The sequence below is a fragment of the Tachypleus tridentatus genome, chromosome 7 (genome assembly GCF_004210375.1).
Source record: "Tachypleus tridentatus isolate NWPU-2018 chromosome 7, ASM421037v1, whole genome shotgun sequence".
NCBI classification, from domain to species: domain Eukaryota; kingdom Metazoa; phylum Arthropoda; class Merostomata; order Xiphosura; family Limulidae; genus Tachypleus; species Tachypleus tridentatus.
This window is the reverse complement of record NC_134831.1, coordinates 179,538,034-179,551,293: the sequence shown is the minus strand read 5'-3', so window position 1 is coordinate 179,551,293 and position 13,260 is coordinate 179,538,034. Positions and strand designations below refer to the sequence as shown.

The 13,260-nt window shown below is 36.9% G+C and overlaps 1 pseudogene across 6 annotated transcripts in view; it reads left to right on the top strand.

Moving 5' to 3' along the window:
• The first annotated feature begins 11,586 nt into the window (after positions 1-11,586).
• LOC143257376 (dopamine receptor 2 pseudogene) overlaps positions 11,587-13,260 on the top strand; it is an 86,259-nt pseudogene continuing 84,585 nt past the window's right edge. For 4 of the 6 annotated variants that reach the window (XR_013031827.1, XR_013031823.1, XR_013031824.1 and 1 more), the window contains exon 1: positions 11,593-11,724. The product of XR_013031827.1 is annotated as a dopamine receptor 2 pseudogene, transcript variant X5 (transcript). Of the gene's footprint in view, positions 11,725-13,260 lie in introns of all 6 variants that reach the window. The other 2 variants (XR_013031826.1, XR_013031828.1) reach the window with 2 other exon arrangements.

Below are 13,260 nucleotides of genomic sequence, written 5' to 3'. Positions count from 1 at the left end.
AGTTAATTATGATGGTGTCTGATATCAATATGGGACTTCGAGTACTCAATTCACATCCAACACAGCTGACGAAGGTAGGTAATTGAAGAACTGAAGACTTGTGGTGATGGCTACAAGGTCTAACTATATTGTTTGCAGAGAGGAACTGTACTGTTTACAAAGCTCTTTGGCAAAAGATTTATGAATATTCGGTTACAAATATGACACAGAAAAAAGCTAACATAATCGTTTTTCTTCTGATAGGATTCAAGGCTTCTCGAGCACGGTTCACACTTGACACAAAATTTAAAATGAACTTTATTTGAAAATAAACTACTGTATCATTGGACGTTCTTCGTGATTTAAAGTTTAAAAACTTGAAGAACGTTAAAATTATTAGTATGAGTTCTATATTATTTTTTTATGTTAGTTTTTTTTTTGTCAAGTCCACAGTTAGGCAATAGACTATGTGTGCTGTGACGACCATGGGCTACTCTTACAGTAGGGTATGTTTTGTGGTTAATGAATCGTAAACACGAATTCTCGGTCAAGTTATTCGTTGATCTACGTTGATCGTAAACACTTGAGTAAATAGATCCAAACTTTAGTAAAGTAGGTATTAAATCTTGACTTATCTTTCTGAGAAATCCTGTACTTCAAGGAAGAGACACTTATGAATGTCATGGACTTAGGAACCTGTTGATAATAAGTGTTTTGAGTGTAAAATAGGCCTATGTAGATGTATGTATATATAAACAATGGTGAATATTTTAGAAGAATGATAAAATTTGGAGGTTTTCAAATGGCTCGGCATGGCCAGACGGATAAGGCGCTCGACTCGTAATCCTAGGGTCGCAGGTTCGAATACCCGTCACACCAAGCATACACGCTCTTTCAACGGCCAATCTCATTATTCGTTGATAAAAGAGTAGCCCAAGAGTTGGCGGTGGGTGGTGATGACTAGCTGCCTTCCCTCTAGTCTTAAACTGCTAAATTAGGGATGGCTAGCACAGATAGCCCTCGAGTAGCTTTGTGCGAAATTCAAAAACAAACAAACATATAAGCTTACAAAGAGCACAGTTTTTTCGACGCTGGAAGAAATACCTCCTGTTACTCTTTTATCACTGCTTCACTGACAATATGTGAAATTGTTTCTTCATAAGATAAAATGTTTATCCGCCAATCTATTCATTTATCCATCTGTCTATTTACCTATCTGAATCAGGATATTTATTTGTTTGTCCATTAAGTCCTTCAGTGACTCATCGGTAACTCTGAAGACTTATATGCTAGAAACCAGGTTTCGATACCCGTGATGGGCACTGCACAAATAGCCCATGGTGTAGCTTTGTACTTAACAAGAAACAAACCCACAAACAGTATGTTAAATCACTCATGTATGCCATCTTTCTTGTTTCAGAAATTTGACCATTTCATAGATTTTGATCATATGTCTTATCTTACAGTGAACCACGTGAGAGGAAAAGAGACACTTCTAATAACGGACCGGAAAAACATCATCTCATTTCGTCCGGGCTACTGTACGAAATGAAGGATTATTGAGTTTTATTGTTACGTCTTCGTGTTCGTCCGACAACATAGAAGACTTTCATGTTCACGTTACATCTGATCTAAACGAACGACCTGATAAGAAATGTTAAATCGCTACACGGTCCTAAAACAACCTGACAAGATATAGTCTTATTCAACTGGGCTTAATCTCTTTCTGAAGAACTGATTGTGATAATAAAACTTGACTTGTGGTCTCTTTCTGAAGAACTGATTCTGATAAGACAACGTGACTTGTAATCTCTTTCTGAAGAATTGATTCTGATAAGACAACGTGACTTGTAATCTCTTTCTGAAGAATTGATTCTGATAAGACAACGTGACTTGTAATCTCTTTCTGAAGAACTGATTCTGTTAAGACAACGTGACTTTTGATCTCTTTCTGAAGAATTGATTCTGATAAGACAACGTGACTTGTAATCTCTTTCTGAAGAACTGATTCTGTTAAGACAACGTGACTTGTGATCTCTTTCTGAAGAACTGATTCTGATAATAAAACGTGACTTGTGATCTCTTTCTGAAGAACTGATTCTGATAGAACAACGTGACTTGTAATCTCTTTCTGAAGAACTGATTCTGATAAGACAACGTGACTTGTGATCTCTTTCTGAAGAACTGATTCTGATAAGACAACGTGACTTGTGATCTCTTTCTAAAGAACTGATTCTGATAATAAAACGTGACTTGTAATCTCTTTCTGAAGAATTGATTCTGATAAGACAACGTGAGTTGTAATCTCTTTCTGAAGAACTGATTCTGTTAAGACAACGTGTCTTGTGATCTCTTTCTGAAGAATTGATTCTGATAAGACAACGTGACTTGTAATCTCTTTCTGAAGAACTGATTCTGTTAAGACAACGTGACTTGTGATCTCTTTCTGAAGAACTGATTCTGATAATAAAACGTGACTTGTGATCTCTTTCTGAAGAACTGATTCTGATAGAACAATGTGACTTTTAATCTCTTTCTGAAGAACTGATTCTGATAAGACAACGTGACTTGTGATCTCTTTCTGAAGAACTGATTCTGATAAGACAACGTGACTTGTGATCTCTTTCTAAAGAACTGATTCTGATAAGACAACGTGACTTGTGATCTCTTTCTAAAGAACTGATTCTGATAATAAAACGTGACTTGTAATCTCTTTCTGAAGAACTGATTCTGATAGGACAACGTGGCATAATAAACATCGTTGTTGCTATTTTATTTTTCTCGGTCGAATGAACTTATCACAACGATTCTCAACATTAATTAACAGCTAAAAACGTGTAAAAAGACGTGTTCAAAAGTTCACGTGCTTTATGATTTATCTATTTACCACAATAATTTAAAGAATGTCTGTGCTTGGTCACTTGTTCGTCTACTGTCCATTCATCCATCCGTCCTCTCATTTGTTTGTCTGTTCGAAAAAGTGTTTATTCATCTATTTGCCTCTTTTTTGTGTCTGTCGGTTCATCCGGTATTTATCTACCTGACTCTGTGTCAGTCCGTCTATCTATCTTTACATCTAATCGTCCGTCTGATCATTCGTTCTGGGGCTGGTGATTAGAGCAAACGACTAGCTGTCCGTGGGTCTCGGAACAGAATTTGTTTCCCGGACACACTCGCCATTTTGACGGAGAGGGAGCATTATAATGTAACGGCCAATCTCAGTATTCGTTGGTAAAAGACTAGCCCAAGAGCTGGCGATAGGTGGCGCTGACTAACAGTCTTCTTTCTAGTCTAGTATATCACTTCGAGATTAAAGACGGCTAGCCCTCGTTAGACCATCTACCTATCTAGATTCTGCACACAGAAAAGGAAGTCTCGAATGTTCTTCACCCGAATAAAACAATAAGTTTCTAGTTTATTTCTCGAATTCATTATGAATGAACTGTTTGTACAAAGAAACACGAATCAATTTTTCTAGTTACTTAAGGGTTTGAACAAGACAGTTCTTTACAGGGAAAAAAAAATGTGGGGTTTTAAAATTTGAGTGATCCTTGTCATAGGGTAGATAGTTAATAATTTGAAAGAAGTCGCGTTCTAATTAATATTTCAAGTCCGCTTAGGAAGAACTTAGGTTACACGATACGATTAAGATATAACATAGAATGTACCAAATAAATTTCATCAACAAAACGATAAAAAATAAGTTTTTCGATGAAGAAAATGAGCATACGTTGAAGATGGATATGTTAAGCCAGTAGGTGGCGCTTCTTTGTTCACCTGAATGACAACTTATGCATAAAGCAAGACCTCTAAATCTTCGGCTTCACTAACCCTAATTTTAAAAAGTGGATCAAGGGGAATGTCATTGTCGAATAGGCATACACCACGGGTTTCCTTCTTACGTTAATATTAATGATGGTCATAAATTTATTGCTATTTGTCCTGAATATATGCTAACGTGACACAAAACACATGGCTAAAAAAAACTGTTATTAAAGTTTTACTCTGTCATATCAAATTTCACTCTCTTGGCTTTGGACAATGTCAGAGGTCCTTCTGCTAGTCCACTGAGTGATATTTGACGATTAATGACAAATAATACTGAACAGTTACCTGGTGTATCCTTCTTTCTTCTGATGCACACATTTTTTTTATCTTTTTAAATTTTAAACAAATATTCTAGCCATTGCACATTGTTTGTATCGTATATTTAAACTTACCCAGTATTAATTCAGGATAGGCCTGCGTGAGCCGTATTGTTACTGTTATTAGCGGACCTATCAGATATACTTCTGAGGAGATAATTTTAATCTGTGAATTCCAAACCATTAACTGGCAGCAATTGCTACTCGAAGCAGCTACTCTATACCGTATAGTGGAACTAACTGTCACTTTTATACCGCTCGTATCAGAGACTCTCTGTTCTCCAATCTGACCATTAGATTAAGTTATGTTCCTCTGAGATAAACAAAAATGGTTTGTTGTTGGTTTTTTGTTGTTCTTTTCTAGAAAACAAATTCATCAGTTGAGAAATCTTACAGACAACAGTCGCTTTTAGATATTTCAGGGTTAGCATGTAGACCTGGAATTTACAATAATCTCTTCGGTCCTATAGAAACTAAACCTGACTCGAGAACAGCTCGCAAGTGAGAAAAGATTGAAATAGCTTTTAATAACTTTTGGCAACAAAATTAATTAAAGGCTTAAGTCACAATCGTCTTACTTCATCACATGAACGATAACCATTCATTAAATAATCTAAACACTATGCTATATAGAGGTTTCTCAAGAAATACTAGAATTTCATTTGATCCCTGGTCATTAAAATTTTCTATGTTTCTGTTTGCTTCATTTTTTTCAATAGACATTAAGTATTCTTTATTAAATGATTTATAGAACGTATACAACAGATATCCTTGATATGTTACTTTGATATATCTACTTCAACGTTTAAGCCTCTCTTGTGCATTAATATTTATTCGAGAATGTGTACATAAGATATCCTTGTTATATTACTCTGATCTATGCACTCCTACATCGAAGTCTCTCTTGTGTATAAATATTTATTTGCTCATGCATGTAGATATTCGTGTGTGACATAACTGGTTGTATATTTTGGTTGTTGTGTTTTTTCCTTCGGAAGTTTGAAACTGAAACTTGGCGAAACATCAAATCTGGTTTCGTTCATCTCCTGACTCGTAAATATAATTGATTGTTGTTGTTGTTTTTTGTTTTTTTACAACTTCTATTACACAGAGTTATATGACGTTTATAATGTAAAAACAAATATTTAGTATTTATATTTGGTATCCGGATAAATTAGAAATAATAATACATAAAACAAAAACTAAAGCCAGCAGCAGATGACAACGATTGTCATTGGCATTATTGTCACGATTATTTGTTAGTAGCAACTGTTATATGGTGACTGATAGTGATTCTTATCAGCAAAGTTGTCATGCTACAACCTAGTGTCATTCTATATTACAGCGCACCCAATTCGTATGTCGATCAGCAAAAACATTACATTTGTCTTTCACTCTTCGGGTGTGTGTCTTTTCTTAGATCAAAGCCACATCGAGCTATCTGCTGAGTACACTGAGGGGAATCGAATCCCCGATTTTAGCGTTTTAAGTTCGTAAACTTACCGCTCTACCAGGAGGGACTTCATTCATCGGGCTGTGCGTATCCAGATTTTAGTGTACACGGACTATGAATTCGAGAGAGCTCTTGGATCGCGTCCAGTGCTGCACAGAAAATGTGACCCGCTCTTTAGAACCGTGATTACGTTGTAAGACAGGCCCGACATGGCTAAGTGGTTAAGGCGTTCGACTCATAATTTGAGGATTATGCGGGTTCGAATTCCCGTCGCATTAAACATGCTCGCCCTAGCGGCCGTGGGGACGTTATAATGTGACGGTCAATCCCACTATTCGTTGGTAAAGGAGTAATCCAAGAGTTGGCAGTGGGTGGTGATGACTAACTGCCTTCTCTCTAATCTTACATTGCAAATTCTGGGACGGCTAGCGCAGAAAGCCCTCGTGTAACTTTGCGCGAAATTCAAAACAGACCAAACCAAAAAATTCAATGTAATGAGAGGGGAAAGTGGATAAATCCCATCCGCATACCTAATGGCCACCCCTCTAATGCTTTTATTTTTAGCCATCATCAAAGTTGTAACGTCTATACATTTTAGAAGAACGATGACTTATTCTTGATGCATAGTAGTTGATTGAATCATATTCGAAAGGGTCAAAGATTAGAAACCTTGGAGACGTTAGAGGACAAACAAGAAACTTATCTCGCATTACTATAAGATTAAGGCTCAGTTAGTAGGGGCTTAATTTCAATTAAATACTACATCTAAATAGATCTTAAGATTTCTTAAAGAAGTATTTTGTATTTCTGACACGAGCGTTATCTGTTTTGACAAACAATGACAACAAATTCAACAAACATACAGCTATGACTGATCAAGTCTTACTCATGGTCAAATAGAGATTCGTATTCCCCAGACGACTAAAGATATTAAAACTTTAATTAAAATAAAGTACAGAACATCTTATCGACCTTCTTACGTCAACTTCAGGTTGACCTAAATCAACTCTTTGTCAACCTGAAGATGACCTAAGAAGGGTGAAACGTTCTTCTGTACTTTATTTTAATTAAAGTTTTAATATCCATACCAGAGTCTTAATAATACATTTGTCTTTCAAGTAGGTTTCTCGTCATCACGAAATAGAGGTTCGACTCTTCAGTTCCATTCTGGTGAGTTTCAACAGGTCAAGTTAAAGTAATCTTTTGATTACTTGTTAATTTGAACTAGTCAAGTGGAATGTGCAGGATTTTGCTATAATAAGCGTGCATAATTTCGATTGCGTTTTTGAATAGCTTTGTTTTGTTAGTTTCTTTTCGTCTGTATACTTTTGTTTAGTTAAGTCCAAGGATTTTCAGCTAACGTTTCTGTGATGTCAGATATTGGGTGGTCAAGTGTCAAAGGAGTCTACTTTTGTTTCTTCAAATCTAAACGCCTTCGGCTGTTTCAAGAAACAGTTAATAAATAATGAAAACGTTAACCAGTGAACTACGTCTCTGGTATCCAAATGGGGGGGGGGGGGAAAGTTAGGTTTGTTATGTTTATCCATAAAATTCCCCTAGTGGAAAATTTACACTTAATCGTTTAAAACTTTGAATTGATGGACTAGAGGGAAGGTAGAAAATTAGAAGGATCCACCGCCAACTTTCCGACTACGCATCTTTGAATGAGTGGTGAAATTTGACCGTTACTCTCATTTCGCACCCACAGCTCTAGTGTGAAGAAAGCTGGTTTGTTTTGTTTAATTTTTTTTTGCAACATCGGGATGTGAACCATAAATCCTCGGATTCTCAATCTGGTGACGCGCGTTTCGAATGGTTGAAAATTAACTTCTGATCTGATTCGGGCAGATACGTTGTTCAACTTTAAACAACCCACATTGACATTCAGTATATTTAAAGTTGCAAAACTGAATCCATGACGTCACACAGGTGGCCCAACATGGCCAGATGGTGAGGACGCTCGACTTGTAATCTGAGGGTCGCAGATTCCAAACCCCGTCACACCAAGCATGTTCGCCCTTTTAGTCGTAGGGGCATTATAATGTGACGGTCAATTCAACAATTCGTTGACAGAAGAGTAGCCCAAGAGTTGGCGGGGGTGGTGATAACGAGCTGCCTTCCCTCTAGCCTTACTCTGCTAAATTGTGGATGGCTAGCTTTGCGCAAAACTTAAAACAAAGAAACAAACAGATGTCACAGAGAAGATGAATGAATGGTGTATATATATTTCTCTGTTCGAGCGTCAAAAGCTCTTTGTCTTTATTTCACGTATTTTAGATATCGCTTTAGTTATAATTGAAATTTGCCCTGCAATACAAATAACGGACAGAGTAACTTAAACATATTTTTTTTTTGCTCACATCTACATACATGACGCCGTTGGTATAGAAACGAAACAAAGTTAATTAGAATTAATTATTAACTACCTTCCCAGATATGAAGTTTGAAGGTAATGGTACAAGTGATTGGTTCTGATGCTGGTTTATCATCTAATGTCCCCTTCCCACAATCGTTCGAAGGTAAGTCTGAGGGACGTTGATGCTAAAAATCAGGTTTTAGTTCTCGTGGTGGGCATAACACAGATAACCCATTGTGTAGGCTTATACTTAACCACTAACAACAACAAAAAATTCATTCGTAAAAAATCAATATTTTTTAAAAGTTTTCAAATATGCTTTAATTAAATAACATTTGATATGCTTTCTGGTAGTACAGTAGAAAAGTTGAGAGCTTATAACGCTAAAGGGCCCTGGCATGGCCAGGTGGGTTAAGGCGTTCGACTCGTAAGCTAACGGTTGCGGGTTCGAATCCCTGTCGCACTAAACATGCTTTCCCTTTCAACCGTGATATCGTTATAATGTTACGGTCAATCCCATTATTCGTTGGTAAGCGAGTAGCCCAAGAGTCGGCGGTGGGTGCCTTCCCTCTAGCCTTACAGTGCTAAGTTAGGGATGGCTAGCGCAGATAGCCCTTAAGTAGCTTTGAGCGAAATTTCAAAACAAACAAATAAACAACAACGTTCAAGTTCGGGGCTGGATCCTCGGTTTAGTTTTAAGCTTAATAATAAATATTTTCCATAAGACATATCCTGTTATAAGTATATATTTGTACCTATTATTTTAGATATTTTCGTAATGTTCCTCATACAGCTTTTATATCTTTCTCCTACTCTCTTTCCTTATTTAGCATCAATACAACCTGTCAGTTTACATTCGTGACAAAAATTTTCACTTGGCGATTCTACATGTGTCGTTGCTTATTATGTCAATAACTTAGATATGCCAGGCATAGTTGTAACACGTGGTCCTCTGGACACACATCAATGGCTATTTTTTCCACCTGACGTGAGAAAAAAATGTTCAAAATCAAAATCTGCTGCCTAGTCAGCTTTATATATGAATTTTCTTGACGTTATAAAATGAGATATTTTATCGGTCAGTTATAAGGACATGGTGAAGAGCCACTGGTAATTAACGAACTTTTCTTTAAATGCTCTATTTAACGTAAAATCCGGGTAGATGAAGACGCGCGCTACGTAGTAAATATTAAAACGAGCCCTTCCCAATTTTGTATTTCTGGCGTCCCGTGGTTGTTGAAAGATAAAGTACAATAGTTTTGATGGTAAATAAGGTCACTCATTAAAACATTGAAACGTGTTTGTTTGTTTGAGAATATTCATCCAAACTACAGCAAAAGTTATTTATATATAACTGTACTTAACTTGGAACTGATATAGCTGTATTTAACCTGGAACTGATATGGCTGTACTTAAATCGTAACTTATACAGTTGAACTTAACTTGGAACTGATATAACTGTACTAACTTGGAACTGATACAGCTGTACTTAACTTGGAACTGATATGTAGTTGGTCAGCACCAACTATCGTAAAACTCTTGTCTGATAGAAGACTGTAATTTGATAGTCACTCTTGTAGCTTATCAACAGCCACAGAATTGGAGTGTGATCATGTAGTAATGGGAAGCAAGCCATGAACTCTTGAAGACCCAAGCCGAGACACACAAACTACTAGAGTGGGCCAGGTTCGTGAAAACGTTTCTTCATAATTCTCGCAAATGCGCAGAATTTTCCATTTTAACCCCTTGCGGTTCGAGGCACTTGCTGAGGTCTGGACTCTCAAGATTTGCCTTTTAACGTAGCCTGGATTACTGTTTTTAAAAGAACTACTTCACATCTTCTTGGGAATTGTTGTCTCCGAACTTTCGTCTAACTTGCCAGTCTCTGAGAGGTTAAAATATCAACCTTTGGATCGAGATGTTCTAACTTCAGGCCCCTGATATGTTCTTGAACACGGTTAGCGCTAGGTGTGGGTGTATTATAAACAAACCAGTCAATCATGCCGTAGGAGTAACCGTGTGGGCGGTGTTGTGAATTGGTTGACCTGACTCTGATTAACAATTTAGAATTAGTAATGGTAATGCTTGAATTTCGAGATCTTTGACGTTCCCGTCTGAATAATAGGTCTCCTAAAGTGTCATTCATGTTGACAGCACTAAATACCATTTCTAAAGTGCTTTTCATGTTGACAATACCAAATAACATTCCTGAAGTGTCTTTCATGTTGGCATTACCAAATAACATTCCTAAAGTGTCATTCATGTTGACAGTACCAAATATCGTTCCTGAAGTGCCCTTCATGTTGACAGCACTAAATACCATTTCTAAAGTGCTTTTTATGTTAACAGTACCAAATATCATTCCTAAAGTGTCATTCAGATTTACAGTACCAAATATCATTCCCAAAGTGTCATTCAGATTTACAGTACCAAATATTGTTCCTAAAGCGTCATTCACGTTGACACTAACAAATACCACTTCAAATAATCAAGAAAGATATAATTTTCATAAGATGGTATCTTTGAGGGACATGCATATAAAAAGATAAACATCAGAATATTGAAAAACACTGAAAAGACAAACTGTGGATTTAACATTCATGTCTCTCTATCGCAAACAAACAAAGAACAAAAACATGAAGTTTGTATTTTAGAACCATGTTTAGTAATAAGCAGTCCTCCTGTAGGGCAGTAATAAGTCTTCGGATTTACAACGCCTAAATCAGGAGCTCGATCCCTTCGTGATCACAGCTGATAGTTCGTTGTGGATTTGTTATAAGGAATCACATACACACATACTATTGAGCTGCTTTACTTCATTTAATCTGGACTTGTTTCTGAAATAATAAACAGTTATGGTGTTGCAACGTACAAACAATTACTCTAGTAGGCTGTGGGTTACTGCTCTGAAACAGCAAGTATATATTTCTTTCCCAGATCGTTACTACTTTACGATCTAGCGTTAAGAAATGAAGAATATATGAATTTGATTTTATGACAAAATATTTTTTTTACCTCTTGAATTTTAGAGAGGGTTTATTTCCTAATGTCTTTGACGAAGTAATTTTTAATTAATTAAATGAGTAATTATGGGTAATCATTGCTAGTACTATATGGACTTTCACAGGTGCCAGTAGTTATTGTTCTCGCAATATTTTCATTTTTCAATGAATGTTAACTTGTTCTTACTTCTGTTTTTTTTATATCTTTGTCAAAGCTAGCCACCTTTACCTGTGTTAGTCGAATTACAAAACGTTATATTTACCACACTTATATGGTTTTGGAAAACTCGATGTTTCGATAAAAAGGCTATTAATTAACTCGTCACTAATGAGATGAAAAAAAAAGCGCACAGTGTATAATTTATTATCGAACTGCAGCTTATAAACTTGTAGTCTCCTCCAGTGCACCCCATACTACCCACAGAGTTAATCTGAAAAATTTTGTACTTGACACCGCAGGCGCTGGTTTGATTATCCTTTGGGTTTTAGTTTTGTTTACCTATCGCTGAATTTTTACAGTCAAGAAAGTTTTTCTTGTCTTAAAATATCCAAGGATTTGGCCGCCAGGCAGTGTTAGAGTACTGTTTATGACGTACTTCCGTCGGCAAATAGTTGTATGATTGCACGTAAACGGAGTTTGTAGGCATATTGGTCCACGAGTTATTTATCGGTTGCGCAGGCGAGGACGCGGCTGTGAAAGTAAGCAAGGAAGAATAATATTTTTTATTCCAAATGAAAAAAAAACCGTAACAGTTTCACAATGAAGTCTATCACTGACCACGTGCCATGGTAAGTTTTTAAGCATTTTGTGTGTGTATGTTCGTATCATACAGTCAGGACTTATCGTATGTGTGATAAAAAACACACGCTTAAACGAAAGGATAATGCACATAAATATTTTCTATACTTGTGACGTCATATAAGTATTTTATAACTTTGTACATTAAGAGAGATAAAAACTAGAAAAGGGTTATCGTTGTTAATACTGGGGACGAACTTCGTCAATCATAACACAGATAATGTACGCCTTTCTCTGACCTATTACAGCAAAAGTACACTAGAAATAAGAAAGATTCGAATACGCCCTCCACTCGTGGTTTAGCGGTAAATTTTACGTACTTAAAACGCTAAAATTCGGGACTCAATTTCCCGCGGTGGACATAGCAGAGCGCCCAACATGGCTTTGCCTTAAAACGGACAAGCCTTCGAATATGAAATCCGAGAACGTTATTTTGAGTTATTTCATAGAGTACCGACTAATATAACAAATTAATTTTTTGAACTGGTTTAACAATAAAACGTGTCTGTTTCTCTCTTCTTACTTTTAGATTGTTTCAAGAAGAAAAGTAAAGTAACTTGTGTGTTTGTTCTAGTATTATGCACAAAGCTACACAAAGGGCTACCTGTGCTCTGCCCACCACAGGTATTGAAACTTGGTTTCCAGCAGTATAAGGCCGTAGACGTATCAAAGGGGAGCAAATAAAGTAGATATCTTCCTATTAGACCTAACATTGTAAATCGTAAATCTAGTTACGTACAAAAATAAGTTTACATGACTTACTAGCACAGGTTTGTTTGTTGAAATTAGCCCAAATCTGCATATGGGCTGTCTGGGTTAGCCGTCCCTTGTTTTGTACTAATATACTAAAGAGAAAACGGGTAGTTTTATTATTAGCCACTCGCCAACATTTGGTTGCCGGCCCCCAGCGGTATGTCTCCGGATTTATAACGCTAAAATCAGGAGTTCGATCCCCCTTGGTGGGCTGAGCAGATAGCCCCATATGGCTTTGTTACAAGAAAAACAAACAAACAATTTCGTTGCCGTTTTTATAGCGAACCCGTCACCACACAGTGCGTTGATGGGGCGCGAATTCTGATCTTTAGAACTCACAGCCCGGGTACGCTAATTACTGGACTGCGGTCAACCTCATTAACACGTCTTTATTTGTATATCTTTCAACCGTCGTATTGTATTTTCAATGTTAGTGTTGTGACACTGTACCTGTACTCGTTTGTGGCAATGTTGGATAAACGTTTGTAACCAGGCTGTTCTTATGATAGAAACTCATATCAACTAGACTCGTAATCTTAAGGTCGCGGGTTCGAATCCCACTCACACCAAATATTCTCCCCCCTTTCAGCCGTGGAGACGTTTTTATATTACGGCCAATCCCACTATCCATTGGTAAAAAGAGTCGCCCAAAAGTTGCCAATGGGTGGTGATGACTAGTTGCCTTCCCTCTAATCTTACACTGTTAAATTAGGGATGGCTAACGCCGGTAACCCTCGTGTAGCTTTCCACGAAATTCATAAAGAAACAAAACA